We start from the raw sequence: 15,709 nt of genomic DNA, 5'->3' as shown, positions 1-15,709 counted from the left end.
ATCTCCAGAAGGCTGTAAATACATTAGGGCAACTAAAATTGTGCATGGCCTACATCACAAAACTTACCTGGAAATACTAAAAAATGTTGATGTGTATAGTTTGGAGAAGGGAAGAGGGAACATACAGTAATAGAAACATTTAAATATATAGGGAGGAATGTAATAGGGTGTGAGAATCAGAAAGTGAGAGATTTTGTGTTTTTTCCTGTTGTTTTTTTTGTTTTTGTTTGATTGTTTGTTTTTAAAGTGGCAATCCTTTACATGGCAAAACCAGGTTGATATTTGCCATGTAAAGGATTGCCACCGTGGGCATGTGTAGAAGGGGCACTGCTACTGTTGGCATTATGTGTGTAAGCTGCACTGATATGGTGGTTATGTGTATAAAGGGCACTGCGACTGTGGGTATTATTATTATTATTATTACATGCGGTGTAATGACAATAAGATAGTGCTACTGTGTGGCGTATTTTGATTTGGGGTGCTATTGTGTGGCCATGCCCCTTCCTTGTGATACCACACCTTCTTTTTTTAAGGAGCGCACTGTCCCTTTATTAAGTATTGGAGAGAGGGCCCAAATTAATAGTTTGCAGGGAGGCGCCAAACACCCTAGCACTGGCCCTTTGGTAGGGGACAGGATTTGCTTCTGCTTGTGCACATATGTTATGATTGCCAGCCAACAGCACTGGTTTTGCCTATAACACTAACTATAAATATTTTGAATTGGTCCTGGACCACCAATCCAAGGCACCCCTGCAGGTGTCCTGAGGCACCCCAGGGTGCAGTTTGAGAACCACTGGTCTAGTGAGTACCCAGGATAATTATTGTAGCTGGTCTGCGGGTAACAGCTCTCAGATCCACTTCTAGAAAAAATGCAGCAATGTAATTTGAGTGACAAACTGCAGAGATGAACCCTTTCTGTGACTGCTGCACAGGGATCACACAAACTCTATTCATAGGGCTGACTTCACTTAGGGGAGATGTTCTCACCCCGCAAAGAAGTGCGAGTATATACCGCACTTACGGTACCATTGGATTTACAGATATTTTCTTGCAATACACTATGGGGGTCATTCTGAGTTGATTGCTCGCTAGCAGTTTTTAGCAGCCATGCAAACGCATTGTCGCTGCCCACTGGAGAGTTTATATTCACTTTGGAGAAGTGCGAACACTTGAGCAGCAGAGCGCCTGCAAAATCGTTTCAAAATAAGACCAGCACTGTAGTTACACTTCGTGTGCGTTGATTCTAACAACCGAGGGACGGCTTTTGATGTCACACACCCATCCAGCGAATGCCCAGCCACGCCTGCATTTCTTCTGCCACGCCTGCATTTTTCCAAGCACTCCCTGAAAACGGTCAGTTGACACCCAGAAACGCCCTCTTTCTGTCAATCTCCTTGTGGCCTGTTCTGTGATTGGAATAATCGCTAGAACTAGTGCAAAACCACAATGGACTTTGTACCCGTACGATGCGCATGCACATTACGGAGCATGCGCATGCACAGATTAGCCATTTTTTTTCAACTGATTGCTACGCAGCGAACAACGGCAGCATGCGATCAACTCGGAATGACCCCCTATATACATAGAAACATGGATTTTTACTGCAGGAATTATGGTTAGTTTAGGGGTATCGGTTAGGGTCAACAGAGGTGTAGCTAGGGGTCCAAGCGCCCCTGGCAAAGTAAGGGACTGGCGCCCCCCCTTTCGATAAAGCATTGCAGTCCATTGGCGGTTACCATGTTGGAGCCACAGCAACTGACCCCCTCCCCCACACGCTGCCCTTCATCATCGGCTGGGATTCACTGTTGGTGTGAAGCCACTGGGAACAGTCTGGTAGCATTAGCAGCAGTCTGTGTCATAGATAGGGAAGGCAGAAGGTTAACTAGCTAATAGCAGTCTGTTGGCAGCAGAGGCTGGGCGGGGGGCTGAGAATGAGCCAACGCTGATCAGTGTCCAGTCTGCTCAGACAAAAATATTTTGTGATCAGGGCTGGTTCTAGACCAAAGGAGCCACTGGCAAAAATTTCCTTTGGCACCCCCCCCCCCCCACACACACACATACATACACACACACCAAAAAAGAACATATCCCAGTTTAACATAACGCTATGTGGTGCAAGGTGTGGAGCTGGTCACTTGTATCAGACCTCTGACATTTGCCTTTTCACCCATATTGCATACTTTTTCTTGCAGGTTGTGTCTTAATTCAAGAAGTGTTCTAAGTACTTCAGCTTAGTATCTTTACTGACCCCTCTTTACCCCACACTACATAACTGACCCCTCTATACCCTACACTACATCACTGACCTTTCTATAACCATCACTGCATTACTGACCCCTCTATACAGTACACTGACCTCTATATACCTGCTAGTACATCCCTGATGCCTATATTCCCTAAGCTAAATCCCTGACGCCTCTATTCCCTACGCTACATCCCTGACGCCTCTATTCCCTATGCTACATCCCTGACGCCTCTATACCCTACGCTACATTCCTGATGCCTCTATAACCTACGCTACATCCCTGACGCCTCTATACCCTACGCTACATCCCTGACGCCTCTATACAGTACAATGCATTACTGATCCCTCTAGACCATACATCCTCATTACATCAGAGAGATAGTGAAACACTGGAAAAAATAAGGATAAAGTGGACTACAGAAACTGATGCTCTAAACAAAGGAGAGAGAGAGAGAGAAAAGCACAAGGGAAAGTGGGCAATCGGAACACCATAGAGAGAGGAGAGATAGAAATGCCTGAAAAAGTAAAGGGGGTTGGGTATGGCATCCGGCGGTCGGGATTCCAGCAGTCGCATGATACCTAATCCTAATCCTCTGGGGGGGTGGCGGATAGGGCTAACCCTCAGGGGGTGGCAGCTAGGACTAACCCCCCCCCCTCCTAGTGCCTTCCCTAACACCCGCTCCCCCGGTCCTAACCCTCCCTCCAATACTCGCCTTCGGGATGTTGGCTGTCTGTGTGCCGGCACCAGTCTCCCAAGTGGTGTCAGGATTCCAACATCGGTCAAATGACCGCCGGTATACCGTCTGCCGGGATGGTAAATGTATCCTGAGGACAGGTAGTGAGTGTGGAGGGATAGGTGGTTCAGTAAAATGTAACAGCTCAAACTGCGATCATTCACTGATAAATTGATTTATAGCTCTCCCTTTTTAACCATTGCAGTCATAAAAGCAATGTTTTTTAAACTTTTAAATAAAGCTTGTTAGCATCCCCAGCACACTGTATATGCTGGGAGATGTAGTTCTCAATATGAAAACATTTAATTACTGTATGAACTCTAATTCCCCAACTGAAACCTCTCACAAACACACACTCCTAAATCTAGTACACACACACACACATTTCCCCAGTACTGACAACTCTCATCACTTCCACACACTGACAACTCCCTCCTGCTCCTCTCCCCACTGACACTGACAGCTCCCTCACAGTCACACACATCCTCCACCCCCCCACCCCCCCCACACACACACTGATAGCACACATGCACAAATCCCCCCCTCCTCGACACTAACTGTCACGGACTGCTTGGGCAGCAGGGGGCAGGCTCTGGCTTGAAGTGCTGAAATTCAACAGCTCTCTCGAACTTGCAAGGCATGGCTGTGCAGCTGTCTCCAGCCATCTCCTTGCCCACTGTGTAATTTGTGGCGTTCTCTGATGTTCCCCGCTCTGCCTCTACAACCGGCACATAATGTACAGCAGTGGTGACTCCTGAGTATGGGCCTGGAGAACTCCGCCTACCGGGGGGTAGGGATTAATAATTTCAAAGGGGCAGAGCTAGGAGTGAAGCAGTGGACAGCAGTTGAGGGGCGTTTCAAACTGTAACAGGGTTGGGACAATTTCAGTATCCTTCCCTCACCGTCTAATTGGTCAGTCCCACGCTGATTGCCATAGCGCCCTTTCGAGACTGCAGAACTCTATCCCTTAGCCACGGTTGGCACAGCTGGATGGTGCCCCTGGCAAGTGCCATCCTGGCCAAGGGGTAGATACGCCCCTGAGGGTCAGGGCCAGCAACAGAAATCTCGGGGCCCAGTACACTGATATCTCTGGGGCCCCCTCAACCCCCCCTTAACTTGGCAGAGGGATCTTTAAAAAAAAATGGAGCCTTTGACTCGGACCGTCAGTGAGGCCGGCAGGTGGTTTTCATACTGGGCTATCCAGCTCTTCGGTGGCGGTGGCAGGGACATTCAGAAAAGGGCCAGCACAACAACATGCATAATAATGGCAATACAGTATGGACCACAGGGACTGGACAAAGTGATGGGGTAAAAGGAGGGGGGAGGGTTTAGTTGGCCTGTTAATTGTTTTCCTGCTTAAATTGAGCAGTTGGTGGATACACTTTAAAAAGCAATATTGGCACTGTGGCCCCATTATTTCTGTTCTTAATACTTGGAGCCCTGAACAAGTGTCCCCTTTGTCCCCCCTGTCACCGGGCCTGTTCAGGCGTTACCTATGGAGAAGCTGCGACATGACATCCTAGGACACGATACTGCACCATGCATCACCATTATATTTCAGTGTGCCTTGTCAATATTTAAATCTTGTTCTGTGTGACGTGAGTTGTAAATGGTTGAAAATCTCTGTGCTACAGTATCGTCACCATGTAGTTATAACAACACCGCAAAACCACCAAAAGACGTGTTTTGGTAGAGGGACTGCTGGAGGGGCCCATTGGGGCCCCCAGTTTGCTACCCCACCCCAGTATACCTGTGCTGTAGCCAGTGGAAGGGGCACTATCTTCCCGGTGATCTCTTCGGGAAGATGGTGCCGCACATAGAAAGCAAAGACTCTGGCTGCACTCTCCTGCCCTCGCTCTAAGCAAGGTGATCGGGCCACAAAAGGACCCCTGTCGGACCCCGGCCTGTGGGCCACAAAAGGATGCATTGGGGGCGGCATGCGGCCCATGGGTTTGACACCCCTGCCCTAGAGTATCAAAATTTGTTTCACGGCACCCCTAGGCCAAAGTTTTTTTTATTGAGAAATTCAGAAAAAAATATAAAATTAAGTAAATTGTGTTTATAGCATGTCATCCTCAGGTTCAGTTATGTTGTGAGGGAATGGTTTTGCCAATTTAATAAAGTATAAATAATTTTAATTGGTCCTGGACCACCAAACTATGCTACCAGTGCAAGAACCCCAGTTTGGAAACTACTGCCATAAAATAAACCTTTTTTGTTTTTTTTAAACTACATGTAATACACCTTAGATCTCAGTTCCTAAAAGGTTTTAAACCTTTGCATACAGTAAACTACACATATTTAAAAATCCTACACCGGGCACAAGTGCTCACGGGCCAATTTCATGGCAGTCTCGGATAGGAGGGCATTGTGGATTCACCAAGGGAATGCTGATGCTGACTCCAAGAAGAAAGGGAGTCTCTTCCCTATGAAGGTGAAGCCTTGTTTGGCGACGGCCTAGTTAATTTGATCTCGGCAGCTCCCGCAGGTAAGTCATCCTTCTTGCCCTATGTTCCCTCTCAACGGATGAAGACGCATCATTATCTGACGCAGTCATTTCGGCCCAATAGATATGCAAGAAGTTAAGATTCCCCTTTCTTTGCAGGTAGAGGAAGGAAAAGAGGGAAGAGGTCTGTAGCCTCTTCAAGATCGCAGGAGCAGAGATCGTCCTCTGCTTTTGCCAAATCCACTGCATGACGCTGGGGCTCTCTTGCAGGAGCCCAAACCAGTGGGGGGCACGTCTAAAACTCTTCAGTCAGTTCTGGATTCATTCGGACCTGGACTCGTGGGCTTTACAAATAGTGTCCCAAAGGTACAAACTGGGGTTTCAAGACGTTCCCCCTCACCGATTGTTCAAATCAGCCTTAGTCAGCAGGGAGAAGGTTTTTATTCAAGCCTCTTCGTGGTCCCGAAGCCGGACGGCTCAGTCAGACCAATCTTAAATCTGAAATCCCTTAATTTCTACCTAAAGAAATTCAATTTCAAGATGGAATCTCTCAGGGTAGTGATCTCCAGTCTGGGGGATAAAGGAGATTTCATGGTTTTGGTAGACATAAAGGATGCCTACTTATATGTTCCCATTTAGCCACTGCATCAAGCTACCTGAGGTTTGCAATTCAGGATTGTCATTACCAATTTCAGACGTTGCCGTTTGGTCTGTCCACGGCTCCGAGGATTTTCACCAGGGTGATGGCGGAAATGATGGTTCTCCTTCGCAAGCAAGGAGTCACAATTATCCCGTACTTGGATGATCTCCTGATAAAGGCGAGATCCAGGGACCAGTTGGTGCAAAACATCTACTCTCCCTGACAGTTCTTCAACAACATGGTTGGCTCCTAAACTTGCCAAAATCGCAGTTGGTCCCAATGACGCGGTTGTTGTTTTTGGGAGTGATACTGGACACAGAAGAGGTTTTCTTCTAGTGGAAAGGCTCTGGAGATCCAGAGTCTGGTCAAACAAATTCTGAAACCAGCAAGAGTGTTAATCCATCAATGCATTCAGTTGCTGGGGAAGATGGTTGCGGCCTACGAGGCCATTCAGTTTGGCAGGTTCCATGCCAGAGTGTTCCAGTGGGACCTGTTGGACAAGTGGTCCGGATCCCACCTACACATGCACCGGAGGATAATCCTGTCTTCCAAGACCAGAATCTCACTCCATTGGTGGCTGCACAGTTCTCACCACCTAGAGGGGCGATGGTTCGGGATCCAGGACGGGATCCTAGGGACCACGGATGCAACCCTCTGAGGCTGGAGAGCAGTCACACAGGGGGAAAACATCCAAGGAAGATGGTCAAGTCTTCCTTGGATGTTTTCATCTCCACATAAATGTTCTGGAGTTAAGGGCCATTTAATAACTGCAGACACAGTACGCACTGGGACGGGTGCCCAGCATCCTCTACGGACTAAGAGAAAAGGATTTACCGGTAGGTATTAAAATCCTATTTTCTCTAACGTCCTAGAGGATGCTGGGGACTCCGTAAGGACCATGGGGATAGACGGGCTCCGCAGGAGACATGGGCACTTTAAGAAAGACTTTAGTTCTGGGTGTGCACTGGCTCCTCCCTCTATGCCCCTCCTCCAGACCTCAGTTTGATACTGTACCCAGTGGAGACTGGGTGCTTTTCAGGAGCTCTCCTGAGCTTTCTGACAGAAAGTATTTTGTTAGGTTTTTCATTTTCAGGGAGCACTGCTGGCAACAGACTCCCTCATCGAGGGACTGAGGGGAGAGAAGCAGCCCTACTCTCTGAGTTGCAAGGTCCTGCTTCTTAGGCTACTGGACACAATTAGCTCCAGTGGGATTGGTACGCAGGATCTCACCCTCGCCGTCCGTCCCAGAGCCGCGCCGCCGTCCCCCTCGCAGAGCCGGAAGATAGAAGCCGGGTGAGTATGAGAAGAAAAGAAGACTTCAGAGGCGGCAGAAGACTTCATGATCTTCACTGAGGTAACGCACAGCACTGCAGCTGTGCGCCTTTGCTCCCATACACCTCACATACTCCGGTCACTGTAAGGGTGCAGGGCGCAGGGGGGGCGCCCTGGGCAGCAATATAAACCTCTTTCGCAAAAATATAACATATATACAGCTGGGCACTTTATATATGTATAAGCCCCCACCAATTTTACAGTTTAAGCGGGACAGAAGCCCGCCTCCGAGGGGGCGGGGCTTCTCCCTCAGCACTCACCAGCGCCATTTTTTCTCCACAGCACCGCTGAGAGGAAGCTCCCCGGACTCTACCCTGCTTATACCACGTTAGACAAGAGGGTTGAAAAGAGGGGGGGGGGGGGGGGCACATAATTCGCAAATTACATACAGCAGCACTACTGGGCAAACATTAAGTTACTGTTTTATTCCTGGGTTATATAGCGCTGGGGGGTGTGCTGGCATACTCTCTCTCTGTCTCTCCAAAGGGCCTTGTGGGGAAACTGTCTTCAGAAAAAGCATTCCCTGTGTGTGAAGTGTGTCGGTACACGTGTGTCGACATGTCTGAGGAAGAAGGCTATATTAGAGAGGAGCGGGAGCAAATGAATGTGGTGTCTCCGCCGACAGCTGATTGGATGGATATGTGGAATGTTTTAAATGCTAGTGTAAACTCATTGCACAAAAGATTAGACAAGGCAGAAGCTTTGGGACAGTCAGGGTTTCAACCCATGCCTGATCCTATGTTGCAGGGACTGTCAGGGTCTCATAAGCGCCCACTATCCCAGATTGTTGACACAGATACCGACACGGATTCTGACTCCAGTGTCGATTACGATGATGCAAAGTTACAACCAAAATTGGCAAAATCCATTCGATTTATGATTATGGCAATAAAAGATGTTTTGCACATCACAGAGGAACCCCCTGTCGCTGACAAGAGGGTACATATGTACAAGGGAAAGAAGCCTGAGGTAACCTTTCCCCCCTCACACGAGCTGAACGAGTTATGTGAAAAAGCTTGGGAATCTCCAGATAAAAGACTGCAGATTTCCAAAAGGATTCTTATGGCGTATCCTTTCCCATCAACGGATAGGTTACGATGGGAATCCTCCCCTAGGGTGGACAAAGCATAAACACGCTTATCCAAGAAGGTAGCCCTCCCGTCCCAGGATACGGCTACCCTCAAAGAGTGTGCTGACCGCAAACAGGAGATTACCCTGAAGTCCATTTATACACATTCAGGTACCTTACTCAGACCGGCAATTGCGTCGGCCTGGGTGTGTAGTGCTGTAGCGGCATGGACAAATACCTTATCTGAGGGGATGGATAGCCTAGACAAGGATACTATTTTATTGACCCTGGGGCATATAAGAGATGCTGTCCTATATATGTGTGTATGCAAACTACAGGTGGTGCTGCAGGGCCCACACCCTTTTACTTGTCTTGTAGAGCAGCTCTGAAGCTGTTACAGTGCCCAGCTGCTGCAAGAAATCAGCTTGAATGCTTCAGGGGCTTGGGCATGGCCAACATGAGCCCCACACCGAAGGAGGGTGGGGGTGTTTAATGCAAACTTGGGGTTATCCAAGCGCCGCAAAAGGCCGCCATGCCCTGCATGCCCCTTTTCTCTTTTCATATACAGATGAGGGTTCCAGCCAACTTTGGCCCACTGCTTGGATGACATCACCGTATGCAAATCCGTCTGCTGCAGACCTTCCCCCAGGAATGCTTGCAATAGTTGTTGCATATGGTTTAATGTCTGAGGGTGCTTCAGTATTAGGCAGCCTTCCGCCCTCCCATGTTCATCTGAAAAGATGTGGTCTCCCTGCAGTTGTTGTCCCCAGACGAGAGTTCCCTTGTGCTTCCTCAGTTAAATCTCCTTAACTTGACGGGGGTGTGCCCGAGCAGCCACCCTCCCCAGCCCTATCCCAACACATACTTATCTTGCATATGAGATCTCTTAATCATGAAGATAGTTCTCACAGGTTGAGGTTCATCCTGGCCCCGCTCCCCGCTGGAGAGCGCTGATGGGGACAGCAGCGGGGCTTCAGCAGAAGGGTGAGTACGTGTGGCCAGAGACCTCCCTTCCCATGTGCAGGCCTGCAGAGTCTGCCGCGCAGGATGGGGCATGTGGCACTCTCCCTCCCAGGGGCTCTTCCAGATGTAGCTCCTCAGCAGTATTTTTCCCGGGCTGCGCGGCGCTCTCCCCGACTGGCATCTGCCCTGGAACACTGCCTTCCTCAACGCAACATCAGCAGGGGGCCCTGGCCTCATCACCATCCCAGGTCTTTCTCATGTATGTATCATGTATGTGTGTGTGATATATGTATGAATCATATATGTTTGTGATATATATATATATATATATATGTATCTATCTATCTATCTATCTATCTATCTATCTATCTATCTATCTATCTATCTATCTATCTATCTATCTATCTATCTATCTATCGTATGTGTGTGTATATATATGTATCTATCATGTATGTATGTATCTATCTTGTATGTATCTATCTATCTATCTATCTATCTATCTATCTATCGTGTGTGTGATATATGTATGTATCTATCATGTATGTGTTATATGTATGTATCACACCTTCCTCTATACATATACATACATACATACATACACACACACACACACACACACACACACACACCTATATCTGTACGTACACTGACATACACACCAACATCTATACATTAACACGCTGACCCCTAAACGTACACCAACGTACCCACACCTGCATCTATACCTACACATGCTGACACGTGGACGTACACCGGCTTACCCACATGTGAATCTATACATACATGTGCTGACACCTGGATATACACTGATGTACCCACACCTAACATCTATACATACACATGCTAACACCTGGACGTATACAGACGTACCCACATTTGCATCCATGCATATATAGATTTAGGTGTGTGTACGTCAGTGTACGTCCAGGTGTCAACGCGTGTATGTATAGATGCAGGTGTGGGTACGTCTGTGTATGTCCAGGTGTCAGAATGTGTATGTATAGATGCAGGTGTGGGAAGGTCAGTGTAGGTTCAGGTGTCAGCGCGTGTATGTATAGATGCAGGTGCTTGTATGTCCAGATGTCAGTGCATGTATGTATAGATGCAAGTGTGGGTACGTCGGTGTATGTCCATTTGTCAGCGCGTGTATATATAGATGCAGGTGCTTGTATGTTGGTGTATGTCCAGGTGTCAGCATGTGTATGTATAGATGCAGGTGTGGGAATGTTGGTGTATGTCCAGGTGTCAGGGCGTGTATGTATGGATATTAGGTGTGGGTACATCAGTGTATGTCCAGGTGTTAGCGCATGTATGTATAGATGTATATATACACACACATACGATAGATAGATAGATAGATAGATAGATATTATAAGGGCACGGTCGTGCCCTTATATTAAGGCTGAATCGAACAAACGGAATTCTCCCATAGGGAACTTCTGAGATGGGGGCATGGTGTTTGAGGGGCTACACCTCAAAACTGATTGGACGTACTGAGCTGAAATTTGGCATGGGCGTGTAGAATCGTCACCCGGTGCTGCATGCCAAATTTCAGGGCAAAATAATAAAAAATGAGGAATTGGGAGTAACCTAAAGTTCCAACTGTCAGTTTTTTTCTGTGGCTTCCTTTGTGGCTTTTTGACACCGTTTTCCTATAGAGTGAATTAGATATTTTTTGGGAAGGCATAACTCCGGATAGAGGACGAATTAAGACTTGGGGTTTGTTTTACTAGATAGAGTATGCCCCAGTGTAGTGCCTTTTGGGGTTGTGGTTTTTCAGAAAGTTATAGGGTTTTTTTAATTAAGAGAAATATGCCCCATTATAGAGATAGGGCTTTTCAATTTGTTGCGGCTGCGCAGTGGCCGCCAGGAGAGCGAGAGTGAGTGAGGGAAGGGGTCTCGTGCAGGCTGAGGTTATAAAAGTAGCTGCTGGCGGCGGGAGGAGAGCCAGCGGTTCCTGGGTGTGTGCACCTGCGGTCCCTTACAGACTGCAGCGACCCATTAGGACTGTGGAGGAGAGGGGTAGCGGCATAGCAGCCGCAGGCTTACCGAAAGTGCTCACTACTGAGCAATATGGTCCCCTTACCCGAAGTGGGAGCCGCAGCGGGAGGAATAGCTGGAGTTGCGCCGCAGGAGAAAGTCAGAGGACATCCAGAAGAGACATCCGGTGCAGCGCTGACTCCTGACTGACAGCGCTTGCCTACTGAGCGGTGTGGTACCCCCCACACCTGAAGCGGGTGCGGGAGCGGCAGCGGCAGCCGGAGAAGACAGCTGTGCTGCACGGAAGAAGTCAGGCAGCAGCACCAGCGGGCTGAGGTGGGTAGGATCAGTATGGTCCCTTACGTGCGGCTCACATTCAGATCCATCCGGCTCCCTTCCCCTCCTCCCCTGCACCCTTAGCAGCCTGCCCCCACATCTCATTCACCCACCGCCGCAGACTCCTCCCCCACACGGTTATTATAATAAGGCCACCCCCCTACCCCCTTCCCTCCCTGCTGTGTGTCCAGCCACCCCCCCCCTCACCTGCTGTGTGTCCGGCCTACCCCCCCCTCACCTGCTGTGTGTCCAGCCCCCCCCCTCACCTGCTGTGTGTCCAGCCCCCCCCCCCCTCACCTGCTGTGTGTCCGGCCTACCCCCCCCCCTCCCTGCTGTGTGTCCAGCCACCCCCCCCCCCTCACCTGCTGTGTGTCTGGCCTACCCCCCCCCCTGCTGTGTCCAGCCCCCCCCCCCCTCCCTGCTGTGTGTCCGGCCTACCCCCCCCCCTCCCTGCTGTTTGTCCGGCCTACCCCCCCCCCCCCCTGCTGTGTGTCCAGACCCCCCCCTCACCTGCTGTGTGTCCAGCCACCCCCCTCACCTGCTGTGTGTCCGGCCTACCCCCCCCTCCCTGCTGTTTGTCCGGCCACCCTCCCCTCCCCTGCTGTGTGTCCGGCGGCCTACCCCCCCCCTCCCTGCTGTGTGTCCGGCCTACCCCCCCCCCTCACCTGCTGTGTGTCCAGCCCCCCCCCTCACCTGCTGTGTGTCCAGCCCCCCCTCCTCCCCTGCTGTGTGTCCGGCCTACCCCCCCCCCCCCCTCCCTGCTGTTTGTCCGGCCACCCTCCCCTCCCCTGCTGTTTGTCCGGCCACCCTCCCCTCCCCTGCTGTGTGTCCGGCCACCCTCCCCTCCCCTGCTGTGTGTCCGGCCTACCCCCCCTCACCTGCTGCGTGTCCAGCCCCCCCCCTCACCTGCTGCGTGTCCAGCCCCCCCCCCCCACCTGCTGTGTGTCCAGCCCCCCCCCCTCACCTGCTGTGTGTCCAGCCCCCCCCCTCACCTGCTGTGTGTCCAGGCCCCCCCCCCTCACCTGCTGTGTGTCCAGCCCCCCCCCCCTCACCTGCTGTGTGTCCAGCCCCCCCTCACCTGCTGTGTGTCCAGCCACCCCCCCTCCCCTGCTGTGTGTCCGGCCTACCCCCCCCTCTCTCCCTGCTGTTTGTCCGGCCACCCTCCCCTCCCCTGCTGTGTGTCCTGCCTACCCCCCCTCCCTGCTGTGTGTCCGGCGGCCTACCCCCCCCCTCCCTGCTGTGTGTCCGGCCTACCCCCCCCCCTCACCTGCTGTGTGTCCAGCCCCCCCCCTCACCTGCTGTGTGTCCAGCCCCCCCTCCTCCCCTGCTGTGTGTCCGGCCTACCCCCCCCCTCCCTGCTGTTTGTCCGGCCACCCTCCCCTCCCCTGCTGTTTGTCCGGCCACCCTCCCCTCCCCTGCTGTGTGTCCGGCCACCCTCCCCTCCCCTGCTGTGTGTCCGGCCACCCTCCCCTCCCCTGCTGTGTGTCCGGCCTACCCCCCCTCACCTGCTGCGTGTCCAGCCCCCCCCTCACCTGCTGCGTGTCCAGCCCCCCCCCACCTGCTGTGTGTCCACCCCCCCCCCTCACCTGCTGTGTGTCCAGCCCCCCCCTCACCTGCTGTGTGTCCAGGCCCCCCCCCTCACCTGCTGTGTGTCCAGCCCCCCCCCCCCTCACCTGCTGTGTGTCCAGCCCCCCCTCACCTGCTGTGTGTCCAGCCACCCCCCCTCCCCTGCTGTGTGTCCGGCCTACCCCCCCCCCTCTCTCCCTGCTGTTTGTCCGGCCACCCTCCCCTCCCCTGCTGTGTGTCCTGCCTACCCCCCCTCCCTGCTGTGTGTCCAGCCACCCCCCCTCCCTCACCTGCTGTGTGTCCGGCCTCCCCTCCCCCCCCTCCCCTCCCCTGCTGTTTGTCTGGCCACCATCCCCTCCCCTCCCCTGCTGTGTGTTCGGCAACTCCCCCCTCTTCCTGCTGTGTTCGGCCACCCCCTCCCCTCCCTGCCGTGTGTCCGGTCACCCTCCCCTCACACACGCAGACACGCAGCGCCTGACACACACGCAGACACGCAGCGCCTGACACACACGCAGACACGCAGCGCCTGACACACACGCAGCGCCTGACACACGCAGAGCCTGACACACACGCAGCACCTGACACACACGCAGACACGCAGCGCCTGACACACACGCAGACACGCAGCGCCTGACACACACGCAGACACGCAGCGCCTGACACACACGCAGCGCCTGACACACGCAGAGCCTGACACACACGCAGCGCCTGACACACACGCAGACACGCAGCGCCTGACACACACGCAGACACGCAGCGCCTGACACACACGCAGCGCCTGACACACACGCAGCGCCTGACACACACGCAGCGCCTGACACACACGCAGCGCCTGACACACACGCAGACACGCAGCGCCTGACACACGCAGACACGCAGCGCCTGACACACACGCAGACACGCAGCGCCTGACACACACGCAGACACGCAGCACCTGACAGACACGCACACACACACACAGCACCTGACACAGATATGCAGCGCCTGACACACACACGCAGACATACAGCGCCTGACACACACACACGCAGACATGCAGCACCTGACACACACATGCAGCACCTGACAGACACACACACCCACACACACACACACAGACATGCAGCACCTGACACACCCACACACACACACACATGCATCACCTGACACACCCACACACAGACATGCATCACCTGACACACCCACACACATATACAGACATGCAGCACCTGACACACACACACACACACACACAGACATGCAGCGCCTGACACACACACACATACAGACATGCAGCACCTGACACACACACACACACATACAAACATGCAGCACCTGACACACACACACACACACACACACACACACACACGCAGCACCTGACACACATATATACATGTGGCATTTAACGCACACATGCACAGCACCTGACACACAATCATATACACTCAGTGCACCTAACACACACATACACTCGCAGCACCTCACACACACTCGTATACACACGCAGCACCTGCCACTCACACATATATACACATGCAGCACCTGCCACTCCCACATACATGAACAGCACCTGAAACACACATACACGCGCAGCACCTGACAGTCACACACATACAGATGCGACAGCTGACACAAACACATACACGCTCAACACCTGACACCCACGTGGCAGCTGACGCATACAAATGCAGCACCTGAAATACACACATATACACGTGCAGCACCTGAGACACACACATACACGTACAGCACCTGAGACACACACACACACATGTATGTACACGCGCGGCTCCAGGCACACACATACGTACGTACACACGCGGCACTTGACACACACACGTACACGCGCGGCACCTGACACAAACACACACACACACGTACGTACATGTGTGGCACCTGACACACACACGTATGCACACGTGTGGCTCCTGACACACACGCGCGTTGCTCCTGACACACACACATGTACGTACGCGCTCGGCTCCTGACACACACACGTATGTATACGCGCGGCACCTGAAACCTACACGTATGTACGTATACGTGCGGCTCCTAACACCCTCACGCATGTACACGCGTGGCTCCTGGCACACTGGCACACACACACACACACACGCGGCACCTGACACATACACGCGTGTACGTACACACATGCACAGCACCTGACATACACACATGTAGGTACGCGCCACCTGACACACACACACACACACGTACACGCACGACACCTGACACACACGTACGTACGTACGCGCACGGCACCTGACACACACGTACATACTAGTGATGAGTGGGTTCGGTTCGTCGGAATCCGGACCCCCCGAACTTCACCCATTTTACATGGGTCCGAGGCAGGTTCGAACCTTCCCGCCTTGCTCGGCTAACCCGAGCGCGCCCGAACGTCATCATCCCGCTG

Source organism: Pseudophryne corroboree, unplaced genomic scaffold, assembly GCF_028390025.1.
Source record: "Pseudophryne corroboree isolate aPseCor3 unplaced genomic scaffold, aPseCor3.hap2 scaffold_1253, whole genome shotgun sequence".
Classification (NCBI taxonomy): domain Eukaryota; kingdom Metazoa; phylum Chordata; class Amphibia; order Anura; family Myobatrachidae; genus Pseudophryne; species Pseudophryne corroboree.
This window is presented reverse-complemented; position numbering follows the sequence as displayed.